The sequence below is a fragment of the Stegostoma tigrinum genome, chromosome 3 (genome assembly GCF_030684315.1).
Source record: "Stegostoma tigrinum isolate sSteTig4 chromosome 3, sSteTig4.hap1, whole genome shotgun sequence".
NCBI classification, from domain to species: Eukaryota; Metazoa; Chordata; class Chondrichthyes; order Orectolobiformes; family Stegostomatidae; genus Stegostoma; species Stegostoma tigrinum.
In genome coordinates this window covers 45,662,217-45,685,458 of record NC_081356.1, presented here as the reverse complement: position 1 = coordinate 45,685,458, position 23,242 = coordinate 45,662,217, and positions in this window count along the sequence as shown.

The window sequence follows — 23,242 nt, the reverse complement described above, 5'->3', positions numbered from 1 at the left end:
TCTTAGCTTTTGGACAATTCACCTTTGTCTGCCATATCCAGCAATATCAGAAACATATCCACAATATAGACATACAATACATTCATGATTTTAAAAGAAATACTCAACAAACAAATTCTCTCAAGCATATCTGTGATGTTGCTACGCAAAGTACGCAGGGGGATTCTTGCATAATTTAACGCTGGGGCACAGCATTGACCTGGCGTATCAATTTGCAATGTCTCGACAATTTTCCCCAAATTACCAAGCAGGGTCTAGTCCGTCTGTTTACAGACAAGCAGCCTTTTTGAGGTGTGGTATTTTCTAGGTGACTACTGCTGGCACCTTTTGATACTTCTACCAGTAAGTTGTACTGGGTAAAAGTTGGTGTGAGATGGGTTATTGCTACCTATCTTAATTTGTCTTTCCTTATGTTGAATCTAACTCCTGAGCAGTGGTAGTGAATATGCCAATGTGGAATATCTACAAATGAGGCAAATTTCTTGAATAACAAGAATGCCTATTGTTTGATAACAGTAAGTCCAACTACATTTGGTCAGGTATAATGACTAAGATCTTAGAGAACTGGTACAGATACATTTGCTGCCTCTGAAAGCTAGATGGGAATTCTTAAACTCCATTCATAGCTGTATGTGACATCAGTACAATCCCTTCAGATCCTTTATATAATGGGAAGTAAATATACAAAATTGTGTACACTGCAAACCTGAAAGCCCAACAGAAATATACAGCCACTCAGGCAACTCTTCAAAGAAAGAAATGTGTTTAATGCCTCTAGTTTATTTCTCAGAAGAAGAAACCATTACAGATAAAACTTGTCAAAGCCAGTACAGAGATGGGGGAAGGTTGCAGCTGGGCCTGGGAGGGAAAAGACCAAAGGGCACAGACTGTGGTAGGATAGCTGGCAGTACAATCTAATGAACCACAGGATCCATCAGGATGGTCTCAGGGCTCTCTACTTCTTCCTGGAAAAACGAGTTTGAACTATCTCCATCCACAACCTCCCTCTTCTCTCTGACCAAGTTTGTCCTCACTTTGAACAACTTCTCCATTAACTCCTCAATTCCTTCGAGTCAAAGGTGTAGGCATGGGTACCCCCATGGGCCCATATCTGTGTCTTTGTGGGGTATGTGGAACAGTCCTTGCTCCAGTCTTATTCTGGTCCCTACCTATAACTCTTTCTTCGGTATGTTGATAACATCATCATCGAGTAATACAACACAGAAACAGGCCTTTGGGTCCAACTAATCCATACCGAACATAATCCGAAACTAAATTAGTCCTATATGCCCGCCCAGACCCATATCCCTCCAAACCTTTCCTATTCATGCACTTATCCAAATGTCTTTTAAACAATACAAACTGTGCCCACATCAATCAGTCCTCAGGAAGTACATTGCCTGTGTTAGAAAACTAGCCACCATGTCTTTTTTAAAGCCTCTCTCCTCTGTCCTGAAAAATATGCCCCCTAGTCTTGAAATCCCTCATCCTAGGGAAAAGATACATGTCATTAACCTTATTTATACCCCTCATGATTTTATAAACCTCTATAAAAACACCTCTCAACCTTAACCCCAGTTAAAAAAGGTCCCAGCCTATCCAACCTTTAATTATAACTCAGACCTTCAGTTCCTGGCAACATCCTGGTAAATCTCTTCTAAACCCTCTCTAACTTAATAATATCCTTTCTTTATCTGGATGACCAGAACTAGACACAGTGCTCCAAAAGGGGCCTCACCAATGTCCTTAATTTGACTTCCTAACTCATGTATTGAAAGGACTGAGCAATAAGGGCAAACATCTAAACAACTCTTCAACCATCCTGTCAATCTGAGACACAAATTTCAAAAAAATGTGTACCTGTACCCCAGGGCCCTCTGTTCAATAATATTACACAAGACCCTACCATTAATTCTAGAAGTCCTACTCCTGTGTGTTGTACCAAAATGCAAAACCCTGCTTTTATCCAGATTGAACTCTATCTGCCATTTTTCAGCCCATTAACATATTAATCAATATCCCTTTGTAATCTTAGAAGACCTTCTTCACTATCTACTATGCCACCAATTTTGGTGTCATCCACAAACTTACTAACCATGCCTTCTATATTCTCATCCAAATTATTTATATAAATGACAAAGAAGAAAGAACCCAAAACTGATCCCTGTGGAACACCCTCTGGTGCCAAGCTTCCTGTCCAAAAAGCAACCCTCCATCACCACTGTCTCCTGCCATTAAGCCAATTATATGCCCAGTTGGCAAGCTCACCCTGAATCCCATCAGATTTAACTTTACTAATTAGCCTACTATGTGAATCTGCTTTCTTCTTTTGTCTGGAGTTGGAAAAGTTTATCTATTTCATTTTCAATTTTCGCCCTGCTCTCAGCTTCACCTATTCAATCTCTGACTCCTCCCTTCCCTTCCTTGACATCTCTGATTCCATTTCTGGGGATAGGCGAGCAGCCAATATCTTCAGTTACTCACAGACTCCCACAATTACCTCGGTTATACATCCTCACACCCTGCTTCCTGTAAAGACACTATTCAATTCTCTCAGTTTTTTCATCTGCCATGTTTGTTATGATAGTGCCAGCATCTAAAACGGGGCGTCTGAAAAGTCCATCTTATTGCTTAACCAAAAATTCCCCACCACTGTGGTTGACAAGTTCCTCAGCCATGTCCAACCCATTGTCACACTTCATCCCTCATCTCTACTCTTCCCTCCCACATAGAACATAGAACAGTACAGCACAGAACAGGCCCTTCAGCCCACAATGTTGTGCCGACCATTGATCCTCATGTATGCACCCTCAAATTTCTGTGACCATATACATGTCCAGCAGTCTCTTAAATGACCCCAATGACCTTGCTTCCACAACTGCTGCTGGCAACGCATTCCATGCTCTCACAACTCTCTGCGTAAAGAACCTGCCTCTGACATCTGCGGTAAGATTCTCCTGGCCCACTTACCATCCCAGCAGAAGCCACAACTAAATGATCAGTCACAACGATTTACACCAGCTCCAGCAGGGAGTCACTACTATTTACAGATTCCCGTCCCCTCTTTTGTTAGCCTTCCTCAGGGGCCGTTCCCTCCAGCTTGTCCTGGTCCACTCCACCTCCCTGTACCTACACAGCATCTTCTGATGCAATCACAGAAAGAGTAACAATTACCTGTTTACTTCTTCCTCCATTTTTCAGGGCCCCAAATACAATTTCCAGATGAAGCAGCAATTTACCTGCATGTACTCAATCTCACCTACTGTGCTCACTGCTCATAATATGGTCTCCTCCAAATTAGGGAGACAAAATGTAGGCTTGGGGACCATTTTCTTGAACACTTACATTATGAAAAAGATTGAACATCCTGCTGCCTACCACGTCTATAAATCCTGTGTTTCCTGGCCAACAACTCTGTCAGGCTTGCTGCAGTGATCAGAACAACATCTCATTTTCTGCTGGTAGGCTCTGCAGCCTTCAGAACTCAATACTGAGTGCAATAATTTTAGAGCCTGAGCACCTGTTCCCATGTCCTGCCCCAATTTTCACACACCAGGCCTTGTCATCACATGGGCTGCTACAGCAATCATCCCATTGTCAGACATTAATAGCTCCCATTAGCAGGTCTTGATTCCCCTAGCCTGGCCTTTACCCATTCCTTTCTCTGTCCAACTATTAGAGTATCAGAGAGTCATAGAATCATATAGCACAGAAACAGACCCTTCAGTCCAACTAGCCTATGCCGAACATAATCCCAAACTAAAGTAATCCTACCTACCTGCTCCTGGCCCACATCCCCCCAAACTTTTCCTATTCAAAGATCTATCCAAATGTCTTTTAAACGTTGTAATTTTACCCACATCCACCACTTCCTCAGGAAGTTCATTCCACAAGTGAACCACTCTTTGTGTAAAACAATTGCCTCTCTCTGGGCTTCATCTCCACCTATTATTTACTTCTTCCCCCTGCCCCCACTCCATTTTTAGCATATATACCAATCTTTTTCTAGCTACAATCAGTTCAGAAGGGGGGTCAATGGACCTCAAATGTTAGTTGTTTTCCTAGCAATTTCTGTTTTTTTTAATCTGTCTAGGCTTGTACCTGCTGGAATTTAAAAGAGTAAGAGATGACTTGATTGAAACATACAAGAACCTGAGGTACCTTGATAAAATTGGATGTGGAGAAGATGTCTCTTCTTGCAGTAGTATCCAGAACCAGTAGTCACTATTTAAAGATACAAGGTCATCTATTTAAAATAGACAAGGAAATAATGGGGTCCAGTTCAATTCTTATGCAAAAATGCACAAAGCTGTTGGAATGCACAGTAAGGCCAGCCACAGCCCAGGTAATGTTGACTCTTCTTGCTTTAACTTGATTCCTGGTAGCTCAGAAACAGCAAGAGAGTGCATTAAGGGAAGGATTGGGCCAAGCTTCCATCCCCTACATTTTTCCAGTTACATTGGACCTGGACACACAGATCTGCATTGCTTACTTTGCCAGGACTATTTTCTCCCAGCTCTTAAACATACTTCCCTCAGCCGAGGAGTTCTCCGTTGTTTTTACCTCCCGGCTTTGCAACCTTTATCCTCAGCATGAGTAAAAATCAAAAATCTAGTTTTTATTCATTCGTTGATGTGAATGTCAGTGGTTAAAACTAACATTTAGTAGGGGTCAATTGGCTCATTTGGTTAGATGGCTGGCTTGCAATGTAGAGTGATGCCAATAATGTGGTTTCAATTCCAAGAGCAACTGAAGTTATCATAAAGGACTATCCTTCTCAATCTCTCCCCTCACCTGATTTGTTGTGACCCTCTGGTTAAATCACTTCAATTGTCTCAGAATAGCCAAATGGTCTGACAGAACTATGGCAATTTTAATTTAATTACACTTCATATGGTTATTGAGCAGCTATCTTGAACCATAACAGTTCATGGGTGGTGATAGGGCTATTATGGAGGGAGTTCTGATCTATTTTACACAAGCTCACTTATTTTCTGCTATGTTGTTAGTTGATGCCATCATATTTATTCAAAGACTATGTAATTTTTTAAAAGATAGATTGAACTTCAAAAAGATGTGCTTTTTGTGACTTGGCCAGCAAAACAGCGGCAAATAAATAAGATCACAAATAATAATTAGAAATATTGGGAATACTGGTGGCAATGAGCTTGGTTGCTCACTTTAAATCTCTTATTTTCTGAACCATTTTTTCGCTTATACTCCTCTCTTGAAGATGTGGTGCCTTCTTTTTTGGAAAATATTTCATAGATACCCTTCATCTTTTGCTTTCTCCGCCATTAATTCACGTTGGAGTAATTTGTTCCTCAGTCTATCCGCAGAGGTAACACAGTGCCCAGTGAATAACACAAGGGTTTATAAACAGCGGCCTTACCGCAGGCCATTGTCACCACTCCAGGGTATTGATCTATTCCTAGGTTATTCACCTGACCCATGTTACAGCCACAGTTTAAAATGAGTTACCCATTTAAAATAGAAATAAGGAGTATTTTTTTAAGGGTCCTGAGTCTTTGAATTTATTTTCATTAATATGCAATGGAAGCAGACTCTTTAATTTTTTTTAAATGCAAAGGAAGATAAATTCTTCATAATCAAGGGGTTTAAGGGTTATCAGTTGTAGATAGGATCATGAAATATTCAGATTAATCATGATTTCATTGAATGGCACAGCAAGTGACCCAGTCCTGCTTTGCATTCATATTGTTTCTTGTTTGGAAACTGTAGGCCATTTACTAAATCAAAACAGACAAGGAAATGAAATTGAAATTTGGATGATCTACTCTGCTCAGCACTAGATATATTTCCCAAACCTTGAATCTTTGCATGTTTTAGATAAAACTGAATAAATCCCTTGCAGCTGACAGGCTGTGAAATTCTGCCAGCGGAAGTGGTGGAGGTTGATACAATTACAACATTGAAAAGGCATCTGGATGGGTACGTGAATAGGAAGGGTTTAGAGGAATATGGGGCAAATCAAGGTAAATGGAGCTAGATGTGCATAAATCCCTGAAAGTTGCCATCCAGTTTGATAGGGTTGTTAAGAAGGCATACGGTGTGTTAGGTTTTACTGGTAGAGGGATTGAGTTTTGGATCCATGACGTCATGTTACAAAACTCTGGTGCGGCCACATTTGGAGTATTGTGTACAGTTCTGGTCGCCGCATTATAGGAAGGATGTGGAAGCATCAGAAAGGGTGTAGAGGAGATTTACCAGGATGTTGCCTAGTATAGAGGGACGGTCTTATGAGGAAAGGCTGAGGCACTTGAGGCTGTTTTCATTTGAGAGAAGAAAGTTAAGAGGTGACCTAATAGAGACATACAAGATGATTGGGGATAAGATAGGGTAGACAGTGACAGCCTTTTTCCTCAGGTGGTAATGGTTAGCATGAGGGGACATGGCTTTAAATTGAGGGGCGATAGATATAGGACAGATGTCAGAGATAGGTTCTTTACTCAGAGTAGTAAGGGCGTTGAATGTCCTGCCTGCAACAATAGTAGACCTTCCAACTTTAAGGGCATTTAAATGGTCATTGGATAAACATACAGAAGATAATGGAATAATGTAGGTTAGCTGGGCTTCAGATTGGTTTCACAGGTCGGCGCAACTTTGAGGGCTGAAGGACCTGTACTGCTCTATGTTCTATAACTGGTCTGCATGGAAGAGTTAAATCAAAAGGTCTGTTTCTGCACTGTATAACTCAACGACTCTATTTCCTTTGATCTTTTCTTTTCAATGACCTTATCTATGTATTCATTAGATCATCTCGTAAAGCTATGCGAGGCCTATTTTCCTGGAGTGCATAGGTTTTGTGGATTAGTCTGACTGAACCAACATTAACATTAGTCAGTCTTTCACATTCCTCCATCCACATTCAAAGTAATTAACACATGAAATCTTCTCATTGAAGCATGTTGAACAAATCATTTAGAATAAAGAACCCTTATTAATATTAGAATTGCTAATGTTGTATCATCATGAACAATATATGCCAAATGACAGCCTACTGAGAATAATGGGTTGGAATTAGTGCTTCGGAAAAAAATACTTTCATCCAGACTTTTAAATAATCATTAGCAGGAAGAGTGAATGGCAGAATTGCTGCAATTACTGAAATAATAACATTGCTTGTCTTCATATTCTGCATTTAAAGAAGAATCAATTTAATATCTAATCAACTTCCAGGATTCCTCTCAAGAGCTGCTGACTTAAATTAATGGTAGTCCAGAAATGTTTTATAGGTCATTGGTAGCTGCATATATCAGAGGTGAATATGTGGTAATTTGGATGAGCTGTGTACAATTATGAACAATTGGGACAGAATAGTTGGGGGCAGACTGCTTCCAAGAATGAGGCATCTAGAATGCAGTAGAATAAGACTATAGATAGGAAAATTATGATAGAAATCAGGAAATGTGTCATTTTTTCATGAAGATGCTTGAGGCTGTGGACTGCATTATTGAAGCTCATTCTTGGGATAGATTCTAGAAAGGGATCATAAAGATACGGGAGTGAAAGGGGGTTCACGTGGGGCTATGGTTGCAACTCAAATGGGAGATAAGCATCAAAACATTGGCTGGGGCAAACAGCCTATTTTTATGTTGTAACAGCTGCATGAATATATTTGTCACAGCATGATATAACATGTGGCTCAATACTGCAGTAATTGAAATGGTTACATGATGAAGACTAATTGAAGATTTCAAGAATTAGCATAAGCTAAAATGCTTAAAGAGCTTTTAGTCCCAGAAAATTTTGTCTGGACTTGGAAACTCCATGTGGAACTAGTCAACATTATGACTGAGGATGGAAGTGTGTTTCAGCTTATCACCTTTAAATTTAATTATCACCTTTAATTTAAATTGTATTCACTTAAACAACAATCAGTGAATTAAAACAGTTGTTGGATCAGTCTCATCTTAGGTTTCACACTCAGAATAATTTATTAAGTGTGCACTGCACATAATGTTATTCCCCAGTCATCATTATCCAGCAGAAAGCGACAGATCTACTTCTATGGAACTATCAAATAATTGTAACCTAGGGAGACACTTCCAAGAAGAAGAAGAAGAAGAATGCCTACCTTAACTGCCACACTCTTTATGGGATATAACACTAATTATGTATATATTGTAATTGAGATCAAAGTGCACAGCAGCAGCCATAAACTAGATGTTCACACTTCCGTACAACAGTCGAACTGCCCTCCCCATTCCCAAACCTTGCTGACGTGGGTTTATAGCCTTTAATGGGTTTGCCATTTGATAACTTTCTGCCAGTTATGAATAGTTTACACCTATTTTTACAGTAGACAGGAACGTTACTTGCATGGCTATATTTATATGACATAATTGGCCTGAAATGGGATGGTAAAACAGATGGTCAATCCAAACCTCTACTTCAACTCTTCTAGGGTGCCAAACTTCAGAAGACTGATTCATCTTGTATCTTTTCAGTGCAATTTCTCAGATCTTCAGTCAATTCTTCTATTGCAATTGATCCTACCCATCTATCATATTACTGACTAGTCCAGAATTTGCTGGAGCAAGGCATTATTAAGATTTGCTTCTGCACTTTTTGACATGTGCTGTTCTTTTCTGCAATGTTGCTGGAAATGAGAACTAGTAATAAGGGCGATGGGGCATTTTGGACTTTATTTTCCAATAGACCAATTGATATATCTTAGAATCATAGAATCTCTACAGTGCAGATAAAGGTTGTTCAACCCCTGAGCCTAAGCCGACTCAGAGTTCCAGCAGCATACGTTCAATCTCTATTCTAGCTGGGTGGAATCAGGACCTGTCTCTTTGCCTGACCTATTGTAGAGATCTCTGTGTCTTAAGACAAAGAACTAAAGAAGAAGTACAGACAATTAAATTGTCTTGACAGAGAAAGTGGGCCAGCAATCATCACTTTCGGGTATAAAGGGGAAGTAGAAAGCTATTGACTGCAGCAGCACTTGGCAAAATTGAATTATATATATTTTTTATTATACTGTGTGTCTTTTTTACAATAATTGCAATTGGAAATAATTGCTGTTTTCTTGTTGTTGGATGTAATTATAAAGAAATGAATTCTGAAATTTTAATAAGACTCGATGAATGATGTTACCATCTATATTCTGAGATAGAGTTCAGGGACATAATTAGTTCATGCCTTAATTGGCTGAAGACCAAACATTAATATTACTAATAGATCACTTATTATAGCTATAATTAGACAAGATCCAGGCAGTATCCTGTCTCACATTAAAAAACTTCAATGAATATGAATTTTGACAAAGATTAATTTCTGCTCTGTAACCAATCAGATGTGTTTTTTTTTAAGAACAACCAATTAATGAGCAGTCTTCTGAAAGATTTCGATTAAGAGTTGTGTCATCTAAATATTTCATTTGGATCCTTGACAGCACTTAAAGTTCTATTCATTCATTTATGAATGTAAATTCTACTCCTAACAGCTGGAATGAAGAATTCTTCTCATCGATGACTGCTAAGGCTTATGAATTAAATGAATCCAGGGAGTTTCAACTCAGCATTCTGAACGAATCCAAGTCTATAACATTAAATTGGTTCTCATTCGCTCAGAGAAGCCAGAAGTCTAATTCAATGGAGAAATAAATAAACAATTCAATCAACAACACAGTGTCCTTCTAAGATTAGTACTAGAACATTCAAGAGAAACAGAGCTGTTAACCTGTGAGAGGCACTACAGGCCTGTCTTCACAAATCCTCAAGATTCAGTCGCCGATAGGTTGTGAAAGGAAATATTCCTAATGGGCTGCATTCTGTGGAGCATACTGAAATCAACAAGGTAGCAGGATAGTAGGGAGAATGTGTGGGAGATTGTAAGAAACACCCAATAGTGGGAAAAGTGTAAACAGTTAAAACTAATGATAACAACAAAATGGGAATCTCAAAAGTTGACATTTCGGGTCAATTTTCCTGCTCCTCTGATGCTGCCTGGCTTGCTGTGTTCCTCCAGCTCCACACTGTTGTCTCTGACTCCAGCATCTGTAGTTCGTGCAGTCCCAAAATGGGAATCTTGTCCATAGTGGCATGTTGCTCATAGATCTGTCTGATTTTGCATTTGCATTTAATCCAAATACAATTTGACACAATTGATTCTTCCCTTCCTGATTTAGTGAAACTCATGCAGTTTCTCGTATGTTCAGTAACTAAACTCATAAAGACTGCAACTTATATCAAGCTTCCTTAACTCAGTTCGGGAGTCATTTCCTACAACTGTCATTCCATTATAGCCATATTTAGATCTGTGGTCCTGTGCTCGCCAGAATAAATGCCGAGAAGATACTTCCCTATATGGGAGAGTCAAGGAGCAGATGGCATACTCTTAGAATAAAATAGCTTAATTTACAACTGACATGACAAGAAATTTCATTTATGAGAGGTTTGTGAATCTTTGGGACTACTTGCCACAGAGATCTGTGGGGACAGAGTCTGTGTGTACATTTAAGACTGAGGTAGATAGTGTTTTACCCACACCATATGCTAGGTTCTGAAAATGACATGTTTTCAGCACAGCCACCCATTTTAACCCAGTCATAGTCCCCATTATAACTTGTTTAGCATTTCTTCTTCTTTCCTGACTTACTATCAACAATCCTTTGACTGCCTAACTGTTTCTCCTTTCTCTTTCTGGGCTATGTCTCTAGTTAGGATGTGGGTACAATTACCATGTTTAAATGATACTCAGGATAAACAATCCCTTTTCCCTAAATGTTATCTGTTCGAATGAGGGTCACTAGACTCAAAACAAAAACTCTGTCTTCTCTGCCAGACCTGTAGAGTTTCTCCAATAATTTCTGTTTTTTTTTCAGACTTTTAGCATCTGTAGTTCTTTGTTTTAATATGATTGATAGATTCTTGATCAGTAGTGGAGTCAAGAGTTACTCAGGAAAGTAGATGTGAAGAATATTGGATCGGCCAAAATTCTGTTGGATGCAGACCATGCTTGGAAATGTGAAGCAACCCATTCCTGTTCCAATTTCCTCTGGTCTTATGGAGCAGCCATTCAGTTGAAAGGTAGTTGCATCGTTGGAGAGTAGCCAGATATGGTCATGGGACAGGTGTAATGGATAGATGGGTAGGTGAGTGGGTCGGTGAGATGGGAATGTACGTTGTTGGGGGATACCCAGATCTAGCCAGAGGATGACTGAGTACTTGGCAGGTCAGTTCAGATGTTGTTTGGATGAATATGATGAAGTTGTGAGGGTGGCCAGCAGATAGTTTGTTAGGAGCAGTGGTAATCAGATGTTGGGTTTTTGTTAAAATTTATTGGTAGTCAGGTGTGGTTGGATCAAGTCAAGGGTTGGTGGAGTGGTCGGAGCAGGAGGTGAACGATCACGAAGTAGTTATGTGATCATGAAGTAATTGGATGGTGTAGGAGCTTTTGTGTGATTGGAATAGGATTTTGATTGTGATGGCCCATTGAGTTACATCGTGGTTGGACCAGATTTGAAACTGTCTAACATTTTCAAGATAATTTTCCAGGGTAGCCCTGCATATCTGGCCTCAGCATCCAACCTAAGCTCAGTGTCAGAGACAATTGTGGGGGACATCAGGAAATCAGCTCATTGGAAATTTAAGTTTCCTAGGTAAATCCTACATATGTCTTGCATCAGGACTTCTGCAGATTCCTGACACATATCTTCCATAGTATGTGCCACCCCTGAGACCAGAGGATTTAGGACATTGTTTATATAACAGTTACTTCATAATCTCAAGTAAGTAACTGAATCAAATTCATATTCAAATCATTTGAAAAGAGAAATAGTCTTGCAGTCATCAGGACAGATACTGTGTAAGAAACAATGCTGATTGATTGATAAGAGAAGTTGGCTATGTTTGAGGCATTGTCGCAGCAAATGCACAGGATTGTTGTTCATGCTTTTTGGTAACTCATTAAAAAGTGTAATAACTGAATGTAATGCTTTTGCTTGTATTTGAATGCATGTTTTCAGCAATACTTAAGATTCACACTAGCAAGTGACTGATTATTTTGGTTCTAGATTCTCTTTTAAAGTATATTAATGTTTTTATTTATCTATCTAAAGTTGCTGATTTTGTTTTTATCTCTATCTCTTGCATATTATTTTTGTTATGTCATCTGATAAATAGAATATAGATAAAATTTGCATGTGTAGAATAAACAATTAACCAAAATTTCTCATTTTCTGCCATGCCTGCACCACTTTAACAAAGACAAAATTCATAAAATAATTTCCCTCTGATCATTTAGTTCTAGTTCCCTGCCCTGTATTTAGTTGCTCAAGAATTTTCATAATCTTCTACTTTTTTTCCATTCCTCATGTACTGCTTTATGTTACTTCAAGTCTTGTTCCAAAATACTCTCTATCTCCTGGTTTCAGCACATTGTTTTAAACTGCTCCAGGTCATGCTTGCGATTGAAAAGTGTAAAGTTTATCAGGATTCGCATGAAGGCCTGATTAACATCTTGACTTATGCACTTACAAGTTATGATGTTATTGAAACCACTGGTGTTTTACGACCCAGCAGCATACTCAAGCTTGTGTGTTATCCTGCATATAAATCTGAGTTTACATGACATTGAAAGTTACACAAACTCAGTGTTGTGTCAAGGTTACAATTACATTTCTGTCTTGGATGACATATATCAAACACTCAAGGTTCTCTTCAATGGTTTATGCATTACTTGAAGGCATGGGTGAGATTACAGCCTTCCACCTCAACCTTCAGTTCACCTGGGCCATCTCCAGCACATCCCTCACCTTCCTGGACCTCTGTCTCCATCGCAGGCAACCAGCTTGCAACTGATGTCCATTTCAAGCCCACCAACTCCCACAGCTACCTAGAATACACCTCCTCCCACCCACCCTCCTGCAAAAATTCCATCCCTTATTCCCAATTCCCCTGCCTCCGCTGCATCTGCTCCCACGATGAGGCATTCCACTCCCGCACATCCCAGATGTCCAGGTTCTTCAAGGATCACAACTTTCCCCCCCACAGTGGTCAAGAACGCCCTTGACCGCGTCTCCCGCATTTCCCGCTACACATCCCTCACAACCCGCCCCCGCCTCAACCACCCAAAGAGGATCCCCCTTGTTCTCACACACCAACCCACCAACCTCCGGATACAACGCATCATCCTCCGACACTTCCGCCATCTACAATCCGACCCCACCACCCAAGACATTTTTCCATCCCCACCCTTGTCTGCTTTCTGGAGAGACCACTCTCTCCGTGACTCCCTTGTTCGCTCCACACTGCCCTCCAACCCCACCACACCCTGCACCTTCCCCTGCAACCGCAGGAAATGCTACACTTGTCCCCACACCTCCTCCCTCACCCCTATCCCAGGGCCCAAGATGACTTTCCATATTAAGCAGAGGTTCACCTGCACATCTGCCAATGTGGTATACTGCATCCATTGTACCCGGTGTGTCTTCCTCTACATTGGGGAAACCAAGCAGAGACTTGGGGGCCACTTTGCAGAACACCTCCGCTCGGTTCGCAATAAACAACTGCACCTCCCAGTCGCAAACCATTTCCACTCCCCCTCCCATTCTTTAGATGACATGTCCATCATGGGCCTCCTGCAGTGCCACGATGATGCCACCCGAAGGTTGCAGGAACAGCAACTCATATTCTGCTTGGGAACCCTGCAGCCCAATGGTATCAATGTGGACTTCACCAGCTTCAAAATCTCCCCTTCCCCCACCGCAACCCAAAACAAGTCCAGTTCATCCCCTCCCCCCACTGCACCACACAACCAGCCCAGCTCTTCCCCCCTACCCACTGCATCCCAAAACCAGTCCAACCTGTCTCTGCCTCCCTAACCTGTTCTTCCTCTCACCCATCCCTTCCTCCCACCCCAAGCCGCACCTCCATCTCCTACCTACTAACCTCATCCCACCTCCTTGACCTGTCCGTCTTCCCTGGGCTGACCTATCCCCTCCCTACCTCCCCACCTATACTCTCCACTCCACCTATCTTCTTTTCTCTCCATCTTCGGTCCACCTCCCCCTCTCTCCCTCTTTATTCCAGAACCCTCACCCCATCCCCCTCTCTGATGAAGGGTCTAGGCCCGAAACGTCAGCTTTTGTGCTCCTGAGATGCTGCTGGGCCTGCTGTGTTCATCTAGCCTCACATTTTATTATCTTGGATTCTCCAGCATCTGCAGTTCCCATTATCACAGATTACAGCCTTGTAGCTTTTGTACTGCCTCCAGATACAACACCATTCTGACATCTCCTAACCAGTATAGGACCACCCAGCCAGGTGTACAAGATTCAACTAGTATTCTGAACAGTGCAGCTCAGGTTAGCTTGAGAAGTGAGATTAAATGAAACAAATTGGAATGAAATTGAAGCAATTGAAACTGCTGATTAAATGGTCTTGTGACGTGGGATGCTTTCAAAGTGCATGTTGAGAAGTCATGTGGGAGCAGTGCCACAATTTGTTTTCTAAGTCAGAAAATCAAAAGGGATTAGCTCAACATCAGAATCTGATTAGACCAATCAGTCATCTCTTCTTTTGTCATATCATTCCAGTAAAGCAATGGAGATTTTCCCTCGTCACTCACACTTTGCCAAGCCAATTATAAAATTATCAGAATCAAGAAACATGCTCTTTATCCTCTCCTGGCCTGTAATTCCCTCAGTGACAGGGAGCTTTAGAAATGGAGTTGGCTAAATTTTATATTTCCCAACAAGAGCAATGGGATGTTTTGGTTGTTGTGGCAATTTATGTCCACATGTAATAGTTAGGGTTCAAGACTGACTGGTCAAGCGAAGAGAAGGTCAAGAACTATCTTTAAGTTTAGATTTCTTTGGAAGTCTGTTTGTTGTATATAAATACGAACTGCTACAACACCTGATGAACTAAGATATACCCAGCTCTAATCATATTGTTACATTTTTGAAATTCTATTCACCACATGCTTCTCTCTATCCATCTTGCACACATCTCTCTCAAACTTCAAATATATGTTGCTGTTTGTGCCTAATGGGGAGCAAGTCTGTGACATCATTGCTAAATTTCTCCAGGATCATAAAGCCCTTACATCAGAGAGGCCTTGATGTACAGTTATTTTGCATTAGAGACAACATGAGTTGTCACTCTGGCAACATCTGTGAAGAGAAACCAGAATTAACATTTCAGTTCCAGGGATGATTCCACAGAACCTGCCAGCTGAGCATTTCCAGCAGTTTCTATTTTTGTTTCTGATTGTCAGCTTCTGGAGCTCTTTTGTTTTTTTTATAACTTTTAGCTCATTTTAATGATTTCAGCATCCAGCCAGCACCCCCTCAGTCAACTGGCTGGACATAACTACTGAGCGTCAATAATGTGATTAGTTAGTTCTGATTAAATCTTCTTGCTTTGCCTGAGGTAAACTTGTATCTCTGATGGTGAATGCTAGCTGAAAGTCATGCTGGCAATTATTCAGGAAGTGAATCTGAGCTGGGGAAATGTTGAAGAATAGCATAATGTGAAAAGACATCAATGTCCCTGCTTTTAGGGCCTGCACTGGAGGAGTGGAATAGAGGAGAGCTACTCTGCTTCACAAGGTCAAGAGGTCCTTTGGAGACATGTTCTGAAGACAGTGCAGCAAATTACCTTGCACATCAATACTGAGAGAGAAATAGGTGGAATGTGGTGTTGCTAAGTATTCATTTACCACACAGGAATGATCAACTGTCAATAATTCATTAGAACTCATCAAATCAACAATCTCTATTAATCAGGAATCCTGCTATAATCCTCATATTTACACCCCACAGTTTGAATATGCTATCAATTTTATTATCTTCACAGCTGCAAAAGTCAAAACAGATTTCATCACATATCTCAATGGCAACATCACCCGTGAGAGACACAGAAATTAAGATGATACACTTGGACAGAACAAACAAGGCAAGGCATGATGAATGGTAGCACTGGAAAGAATTGTGGATCAGAGATACCTCAGTGTGTGTTTCCACTGGACCCTTAAAGTGGTGAGACAAGTATAAGAAGTGGCAAAGGCATACAGAATGCTTGTCTATTAGCTGAGGCAGAGAATCTAAAAGCGGGAATATTATGCTGGCACTGCAAAAGAAGTTGGTTAGGGCACAGCTAGAATATTGTGAACAGTTCTGGAATTTACATTATAGGATGGATGTGATTGGAAAGAGGAAATTTACCAGGATGTCACCTGGACAGGAGAGTTTTAGTGATGAAGAAAAACTGGGATTGTTTTCCTTTGAGCAGAGGAGATGGAAGATGGAGATATTTAAAATTATGAGGGGCATAGGGAGGGTAGACAGGAAGGAACATTTTCTCTTGATGCAGGGATCAATGACCAGTGCCATAGATTTAAGGAAAGGGGCAGAAGATTTTGAAGGGATAAGAGGAAAATAATTTTCACCTGGGGGTTTTGGGTATCTGAAACTCACTGCCTGTAAGGGTGGTAGTGGCAGAAACCGTTGCAACAGTTAGAAGTATTTAGATGTGCACTTGCGATGGCAGGGCATACAAGGGTCTAGGCCAAGTGCTGGAAAATGTGATTAGAATAGACAGCAAAGACATTGCATATGAGACAAGCTTTTTATTTTAAATTTGTATTTTAGCCAAGGGTGTGTTTATGGGATGTTACTAAATTGGGACCATTAATTAGTAATATTTACTGTATGTATTATTCTGTTAAGTTTTTCAATAGAGTTGTGTGCTATCAACCTCTACAACTCTATGACTCAGTGTGTTAAGTTGCAGCTCTGTTTGGAAGTTAGTCTGCACACTGCATTAATATAAATCAGTTGGTTTGCTGTAATGTCTGTTTTACATCATGTAATATGTTTTAGTGTTTTAGCTAAACTAACATACAAAGTTAATCAAGGCCTGATGAGTGATTAATTATTAAACCATCATAATCCCACTTCATAAACTGTAGTACACTGATGAAATTATGTCACCAGTTGTAAAATTGTTTCAGAGAACATGCAGGTAAAAGCTAAATTTTTTAGAACAATTGGAATGGAGTTTCACAGAGTATGCATCAGGGGCCCTGTGCTTGTCAGTGACCTCTAAATGATGAATCTATTGAGGTTAATGTGTCCATATTATATGAAGCTGTTTTTATGGACCAGACCAGCCCCTCTCAAAATATAAAAATAAAATAGCGTTGACGCTAAATTATTCTTACTTTAAAAGTAAATTTGAGGTGCTGTATTCCAGATGCAATTCAATTGGCCAAACTATTCAATGCTAAGCAAACCACAACTTATTCAAACACTATAGTTAGAATACAACATCAGAAAGAGGAACTTGGCATAACAACTCTATTGAAAAACTTAACAGAATAATAGATACAGTAAATATTACTAATTAATTGTCCCAATTTAGTAACATCCCATAAACACACCCTTGACTAAAATACAAATTTAGAAAAAAGCTTGTCTCATATGCACTCTTGAAGCAGGCAAAAAGCACCCAGCTTTTGGTTGTAGCCAAGAGAGGGACAAAACAGTTACCACCTCTTCAAGACCCCAAGAGTATCAAAAGCTAAACTAAAGATCCCTGGTTCTATGGGAGATTGGCCTAACTCATTCAGGCTGCTTCTATTGTTCCAGCTTTACAAAAATGACACCCAAGACTTCACAAGTTGTTTATCTTCACATAGATTGGGGGACAGGTGAGGAGTAGTCTATCTCTAAAAGACACCAGGACAAAACACTTAAAGCAACAGAGATATCAAGTGATAATGGGAACTGCAGATGCTGGAGAATCCAAGATAAAGAAATGTGAGGATGGATGAACACAGCAGGCCCAGCAGCATCTCAGGAGCACAAAAGCTGACGTTTCGGGCCTAGACCCTTCATCAAGAACTGCAGATACTGGAGTTAGAGGTAACAATGTGTGGAGCTGGAAGAACACAGCAGCCCAAGCAGCATCAGAGGAACAGGAAAATTGATGTTTCAGGTCAGAAGCCTTCAGAAGATAAAAAGGTGGCATTACTTAAAAAATGCCTTTAGTGTTATACTATCTCTGCACTACAACACATATGCATTACAGTGACACTAGAAATGCAAACATTCACTGCTACATTCTGTTTCAGTCCATTTTTCCCACCATCAAAAGCTTCCATTTTCCTTCATCAAAGATGCAACAACGCATTGCCAATTACATTCTCTTGCCCTGCAACATGTATAATTTTCAAATTGAATGGTTGCAATAACAAGCTTAAACAGTCTGGAAATTTTGTCCTTAAATTTCTCCAAAACCTTTAAGGGGTTACGATTAGTGCATACAATTGTCTCAGAAAAATTACTGGTAATATGAAAATTGAAGTGTTGCAATGCCAAGCAGCAAGCTCAAGGCCTCCTTCTTAATCATGGAATATTTCTGTTGATGATGAACCAATTTTCTGCAAAAATATTCAATAGGCCATTCTATCTTCTTGCAACAGTACACCCATGTCATTCACAAGGACAACCACTTTGAATGGCTTTGCATGGTTAGAAATGGTTGACACTAGGGCAGTGGTTGACATAACTTTCAGGTTGTCAAATGCTTCTTGACATTCATTGGTCCACAGAAATTTTCTGTTCTTCATCAAGTCAGTCAGTAGAGCAACCACACTGCTAAGGTTCATTAAAAAATAACTTCTGATTAAAAAAAACACTCAATTTCGGGAATTATAGTACTGCCCTCTTCATCGATGGTATCGGAAACTCCCCAATACCCTTTGTTTTCATATCCTGTACAGTCATCTGTATATGTCAAATGACTTGGCTCAGGAACATGACTTGGGCTTTTGTGAATTCCGTCTTAGACAGGTTTATCACCAAGCTTGCTTACCAAAGTCCATAGAACAATTCTGATAGATGTTGCAAGCATTCCTTCCACGTGTGTCTAAAAATCATCAGGTTGTCGGTGTGCATCGCACAAGTTGGTAATCCAGAAATGACTTTATTGGTTATTGATTATTGGTTAGTCATTATAAATGGCATGACGTTAAACTGGTGCAGTTCATTCGGTGTCACGGAAGCCAAAATTATCATTGCTGTTTTGGGTTAAGGCACCTACCTGTATCCTCTGAGTAAGTCCAACTTAGAAATATAAGTTATTTGTCCCATCTTCTCAATACAGTCTTCCAAACATCGAATAGGACATGAATCAGATTTTGTAACTGTATTGACGTTGTGATAGTCCACATATAATCATAGGGTACCATCTAGTTTTGGCACCATTATTATGGGTGAGGTCAAGTTGCTGCAACTCATTCCAATTATGCTGTCTTTGAGCGTGCATGCAATCTCTTTTTGGAACTGTGCCAACTTTAGTGGCTTAAGTTTGGGGCAGCACGGTGGCTCAGTTGGTAACACTGCAGCCTCACAGCCCCAGGGACCTGGGTTCAATTCCAGCCGCAGGCGACTGTGTGGAATTTGCACATTCTCCCCATGTCTGCATGGATTTCCTCCAGGTGCTCCAGTTTCCTCCCACAGTCCAAAGATGTGCAGGCTAGGTGGAGCAGCCATGCTAAATTGCCCATAGTGTTCAGGGGTGTGTGGGTTATAGGGGAATGGGGATGGGAATGGGGATGGGTCTGGGTAGGATGTCCCAAGGGGTGGTGTGGACTTGTTGGGCCAAAGGGCCTGTTTCCACACTGTAGAGAATCAAACCTTTAAGTCTGTAAGAATGTTTCTTAACTGGAATAGCGTTTCCTACATCTACATCATACACAATTTGATTAGTACTTCCCAGTTAAATCACACATACCTTCCCATGTGATGGTAATTAATCTTTCGGGTTATTACAATTTTCCTCAGGAAGATAACTCAATAATGTATCCCAGTTTTTGAGAACTTTCTTATTGTTCAATTTTGTTTGAGGAATGTCCAATTCAGAATTTTCTGCACTTGGTTCTTCACTCTCTGTTGTAACCATTAACGCATTCTCCTTTTGCTTTCCTTCCCTATCAAAATACCTTTTTCGCATATTCATATGACACACCGTGATATTTCTTTCTGTCTGGTGTTCTTAACAAATAAGTCACTTTGTTCAATTTCCTTTCAGTTTAATAAAGCCCACTAAACCTTACTTTTAAAGGTTCACCTACCACTGGAAGTAACACTTCATCGCCACAAGCAAAATTGCAATTTCTTTTCTTCTTGTCTGCTTCCCATTTCATCACATGCTGTGTTACTTTTAAATACTGTATAGTCAACTCACACACTTTATTGAACTTTTCCCTAAAATTTGACACAGTCCAAATGTGTGGTCTGTGAACTCTGACTTACCAATTTCTCCTTAATTAATTTTGGTGATCCTCTCACTTCATGCCCGAGTACTAATTTGCATTGACTGAATTTGGTCGATTTATTGGGTGCGTCCCTCATTACAAATGTACAAATGAAATCCCTTTATCTCAATCCTCTGGAGCATCTTGATTATAAGCTCTCAACATGGTCTTTAAACTTTGATGCTACCATTCAAATGCTCCCTGCAATCCTGGATGATTCACAATAGACTTGAACTGTTTTATTCCTAAGCTATCCATATCTTCCTTGAATAACTTTGATGTAAAATTTGACCATTGATCCGATCGTATCTCTGTGGGTAGTCTGTATCTCATAAAACATTTGAAGAACTCTTCTATAATCCTTTTGGCAGTGTACTGTATGATAGAATGCTCTCTGAAAATCTGGTGAACATCTAATTTGGTCAACAAATGCTGAATCCCAAGGGTGCTGGTTTTATTGCTGCCTGAGGTTTTCCAATTACCTGACACATATGACATGTCGGGTAGAAGTCAACCACGTCTATATGCATTTAAGGCCAATAAAATTGTTTTTGTAGTTTGGCTTTAGTTTTCCTTACTCGTGAATGACCTCCAATTAGTAATTCATATGCTATTCACGACAATTCCTTTCTCTAACCTACTGGTAATACAGCTTGATGAACTATCTGTCTGAACATGATGTGGTCTCCATTTCTTCATCAAGACCCTGTTTTTTTACATGGTAACATTCTGGGATACATTCAGGGTCTTCTTCTATGTATGTTGTTTGATACAACTGCTTCAGTTTCTCATATTTCTGTTATAAGTTAATTATTTTTTTCTGAATAGAATATATCCACTTTGTCCTCCACCTGTTCCGTTCTTTTCTCAATCATTTGATCAAACGCAGTCTCTGACAAATGAACTTCAACTTCTTTATTTTAATTATTTGATTTCTCTCTGCTTCAACTTGTGGCTTTGCCACCTAGTTACCACGCAGTCATGCAAAATCCCAGGATATACTTCCTGTAATACCTCAGTTGTCAGATTTTCCACTGGCTTTTCAACCAGAGGATGCATCACTCCCACCTGTGATCCAGCTTTATTATTACCAAGGACAAATTGTCTTTATGGAACTGAGAATTTCTCTATTACTCCTACCACCACTTCACCACTTATCATCCTTCTATCCAATTTTATGTTATACAACAGAACATTGCTCTTCTCACCATGAATTCCATATATTACCATTTTTTGTGGCAATATTTCTTCAGAATTACATATCTCCTCCTCTCTCATCAAAAATTAACTTGCTCTCGCTTCGCTCAAAATTTGCTCCTCTTGGCATGCACAAGTAAATATTGCCCTCACAAATAATTTCTTTGAAGAAATCTAGCACTTTGTTCTCAATCAACCCCTGACCAGGTCGAACATTCTGGTGTGGCTTTTTAGCTTCCAATATGTGCTACTTTACTACTTCAATAAAATTCACTGGCGTATACTATTTTCCCACATCTATTATCCCAGTGCTTCTTCTAAGCCACCAACACCACAACTTCATGTTGCTTACTTTATTGAAATGAAAACACATGAGCATTTGTACTTCTCTTTCTACCTCATGGGTTTTCTTTTCACCCAGTGGTAAACCATCTTTACTATCTTCATTGAGATCTCCTTTTCCCCAATTTCTATCCCTCATAGACTGGAATTGATGTCAGAAGCCAAACTTTGGTTTCTGGACCAACTCATAGTCGTAGGCCATTTCTGCTGCTAACTTTGCAGTTTTAATTCTCTGCCCTTCCACATAAATTCTCAGTCCTTCAGGAAGTGAATTTTTGGACTCCTCCGAAATAATCATGTCTCTAGGAGCATCATGTGTTTGATTTATTTTCAATGTCCTCCTCCACCAGCAAAATGACTTAGTTTGATCCTTTCAAACTCAATGTATTTTTGATGAAGGCCCATCCTTCAAATCCTGAAATATTGTACGTAGGCTTCTGGTACTAGTTTATATGCACTTAAGATGGCATTTTTCACCTCCTTATCCTCCCCAGATAGCTCTTCCCATAGTGATGCAAATACCTCACTAGTGCTACCTACGAACTTTGTTTGGATCAACAATTACCCACATGGTCATTGGCTATTGCATTTGATTTGAGAATATGGCAAATTGAGTGAGAAGAATTCCACATTCTTCTCATCAACCTTAGAACATGCTTGGACATATTTAAACAGATCCCCACCAGATCTTTGGCTATGATGGGATTGTTCTCTATCACTGTCCTCCTCACTACTCCGACTTGTCATCTCCACTTCTGCTGTCTTAAGTCAACTTTGAGTTCTCAGTTCCAATCTCTAAAGTTCAAAAACTCTCTCTTTCTCCCCTTTTCTTCTCCTTTCAATTGTAATTCAAACTGTTTCATTTCCCTTTTGCTTTCTTTTTACTCAGCCAGGGCTTTTCTTTCCATTGCCATTCATTGCCTTTAGTTCAAGCTGATTCATTTACAATCGAGTTTTATTCATTTTCAAAGATTCTGATAGCATTCCTGGTAATAATTTGTTGGATAGAATCAAACTCCAATCTTTGTTCTTTCATGTGCTACTTTACAGAACTGTACTGCTTTAGTGGCTATGTAGTATAGAACCTCTACAGCATGGAAACAGGCCCTTTGGCCCAACAAGTCCACACTGAACCTCAGAGCATCCTGTCCAGACTCATCCCCCTATAACCCACCTAATCTACACATCCCTGAACACTATGGGCAATTTAGAATTGCTAACCGACCTTGACTGCACATCTTTGGGCTGTGGGCGGAAACCGGGGTACCCGGACGAAACCTACACAGACACGGGGACAATGTGCAAACTCCACACAGTCAGTTGTCTGAGGGTGGAATTGAACCTGGGTCCCCGGCGCTGTGAGGCAACAGTGCTAACCACTGAGCCACCGTGCTGCCTCCACAAC